We start from the raw sequence: 3,495 nt of genomic DNA on the forward strand, positions 1-3,495 counted from the left end.
CATTGTTTTCTTTGAGGAAAATGAACCTCAGGATGCTTCTCTGGAGAGAAATGAGGTGCAGCAGTGGGCTGTTCATAGGTTTAGAAGCGCTTGCAACCCTGGCAAGCAACCGCTGGACGAGGGTGTTACCACCCTGCTTGGAAAGGAGATGGGTGGCAGTCAACATGCTGTAGAAGGTAGAGTTGAAGACACACAGACTCTAGGAAGCTGAATGGGAGACACGTCCCACCTGCATGTAGCTGTTGGGAGCTTCGTTGGCCTTCAACCCGATCATGGACTTCAAGCTGGCGCGTCAATGGAGGAGGATGACTGGTACCAATATGCATGTCGCACTGAGGAGGACTCTGCCCTAGACGACTTATAGAATTTACACTTGGCAGCCAAGTGTCGCCCTTCTGCCAACTGGGTGTTTATTATGCTGCTTGGTTATTTTTTGAAACATTTTGTTCTATTTGAACTTTCCTGGTCATCTTCTACCATGATTGATTCTTTTGGTTTAAAACTGATAACCCATGTGTGGGTTCTTTTTGCCTTAACGAACTGGTTTCCCCATCGATGGGGCAGTCGGGTTTTTTCTGATAATGGATGTTCAGTACTGCTGAGGCCCGAGCCTCATTGTAATCATATTTTTGTTTCATATTAATAGAATAGCTTTACTTAGAGAAAAAAATGTATCACTTTGTGAGGGATATGGTTGAGGAGAAAAAGGTGTTGCTGGTAAAGGTGGACACTTTGAAGAATGTTGCAGATGCATTAACAAAGTATGTGAGCAAAGAGAAATTTTCTTGTTGTAGAGAGACAATGGGCGTTGCATGGTTGGACTAATGACTAATCTCTATCGTGGTCCCCTATGTGGAAAAGAAAACAAGTCAGAGAATGTTGGGTGTGTGTTATATTCATTCCACCACTAGTCGCATAAGTTGGGGTTTTTAGGGGGGAGGTAGGCCCATTGTATGGGGTCTGAGACAACACGCCAAGATTTTTTTTTTCTGGACCCTGTATTAGGTGGGAAGACCTACCTACAGTTTTTTGCATGGGTTTCACACATGGTTTTGGATATGATGGTTTTCTTCCCATGGTATTTTGTAGATCCAGTCAAGGGAACTATGGTTATGTTCTAATCCAAGGTTAATGGATTGAGGTTTATGAATTCTTTGAGATGTATATATATATATATATATATATATATATATATATATATATCGTAACATTGAAAGGAACATAATGAAAAATCAATCCGGTAGTCCCAGTTTTGGGATTTAGGGGAAAATATTTGTGTATTTGTTTTGTGTTTCTCACTATTGTATATTTTCTGTTTTTAAGAATTCATTTGCAAGTAATTTATGTACGAGGTTAAAACCTACAAAGGCAATATTAGTCCCAAAATCACCTATTCTACCTTGTTTTCTCAGGCAAGATGTTGACTATGATGGGATAGTGCACAAATACTAGGAGAGAGGCTTTCTTCGGCATAAAGTGTAGTTTCAGGAGGTAAGGAGTGATGGTCTAAGCACTAGAAGTGTGCACTATGAAAAGGAAAGGCATTAGAGAAATTTCGAGGTCTAAAATGGGCCTCCTAAGGAATATTATAAAAGAATAGTGAGAAAAATAGAATAATATTAGATTACCTCATCAAGTTTTGGAGAGAAAAAGGAAAAAACTACTTTTTCAACTCGTATTTTCAACTTATCTCCCTAAGATTTTACTCAAATTTCAAGCAAGAGCACTCATTGGAAACATAATTTGATTTTTCATCCAATGACTACCCATGTTTCATACATTCGATGGACCCTACTACACAAAAAAATCTTCAATACATGAAAAAATGTGTTTGCAATCACATTTTTTCATGTATTTCACATCTTTCGTGTAGTAGGGTCCATCAAAAGTATGCAACATGGGTACTTCTTGGATGAAAAATTACATTCCACATCCAACAAGTGTTGTCACTCAAAATTTGAGTAAAATCATAGGGAGATAAGTGGAAAATGCGAGTTGGAAAGTAGTTTGTTGTTTCTTTTTATCTTTTTAGCTTTTTACTCCAAAAATAGTGAATCATCCCCCATGGTTGACATCATCATATTGAATCCTATTGGTTCTTATAAAGTTCCTTTTTTTGTACATTTTTTTTTAGGCCCATATTTTACCTCAAAATTTCTCTAATGGAGAGGGGTACAATCTTGGGTGCAAAGTGCAAGTCCAAGAGGTAGTGGATAGAGGCTTGAGGACTGAAGTCGCCCAACGCACAACGAATGAAAGGGAGAGTCTTAAGGTTGAGTGCAATTCATTTCTATAAGGGTCAAGAGATGACATCACTGTCCACTATAGATGAAAGCAGGGTTTATCAAGCCTTTGTGCCGTGTGCAAGTGTAAGAAATAATGATTGGGTGATTGTGCACTAGAGATGCATAATATGCAATGAACGGAGTTGACCTTATGATGGGCACAATGCATAAGGTCAAGAGAAAAAAAATCCCACAAATAAGTCTTAAGAGTGCATAATGCGCTCATCATTTTGCTAAAATTTGAATGTGCTCATAGCTTGCACAAGATGTGAGGACATGAAATAATCCAAAATTTGACTATGTGTGAGATCAATGGAACAAAGAGGAGAGAAAGAGAATGCATGACAGGTCTTGAACATGATCTCACACACATATACAATCATTATTATGAAAATAATATGTACAATACCAAAGCCAACATGTATACACTAGTGTGACAACAAAATGACACTTATCTCCAACTGCCACAGTTAGGGCGCAAGAATTTACGATACAAGTGACAAATGAAATCAGAAAGTATGCTAGATCATGGAAGTATGTCCAAATCATGTTCTTGTGATAGATAGGATCAATTAATTCTACAATGTGTGTTTGAGCTACCTCTAACAAAAGACAACTCTTAGGAAAACAAAAGTGACACATACAAGAGCGAACCGACACAAGTAAGATTCAAAACAAGAAAAAGTGACACATGAAAAATAGATAGCTGATAAACTTACCCAGATGATGGTGCACTTGCAACCAAGAGTGACAAAATGCTCCTTGTGCTCCAAAAGTGCGCAGAGCTCAAAATAAAAATACCAATGTTAAATGAGATATGGGTTGGTCTCTCTATATAGGTTAAGCAAACTTGGAATTAGGGTTAGGGATTTTGAGTGCGCTCAGTGCATGCCAGAAAACTAGGAGATAAGGATGAGTTGATTTCTTCCAGAAGTGTGACAAAATTGACTTGAGGAAGTGTGCTCTCACTATTAACAAGAATTCTGCACTGATTATGCACAAGGAGTGCACAGTCATTGTAAACAAGGAGCGTGTAATCACTGTCTATGGGAACTACGCAATCAATGTCTCTGGGAATTTCTTTATGTTTATCAACAAGAGGTGTGCTTTCTTGTGTTATAAGAGTGTGCATTGATTGTCAACAGGAAGTGCACTCTTCCCAGTGGGAAGAAGTGTGATTCACTGTCTCCAAGAAGTGCACAAGGCCTGC

Source organism: Pinus tabuliformis, chromosome 8 (genome assembly GCF_031772625.1).
Source record: "Pinus tabuliformis cultivar Carrire ecotype Pingquan chromosome 8, CPIR1, whole genome shotgun sequence".
Lineage (NCBI taxonomy): Eukaryota > Viridiplantae > Streptophyta > Pinopsida > Pinales > Pinaceae > Pinus > Pinus tabuliformis.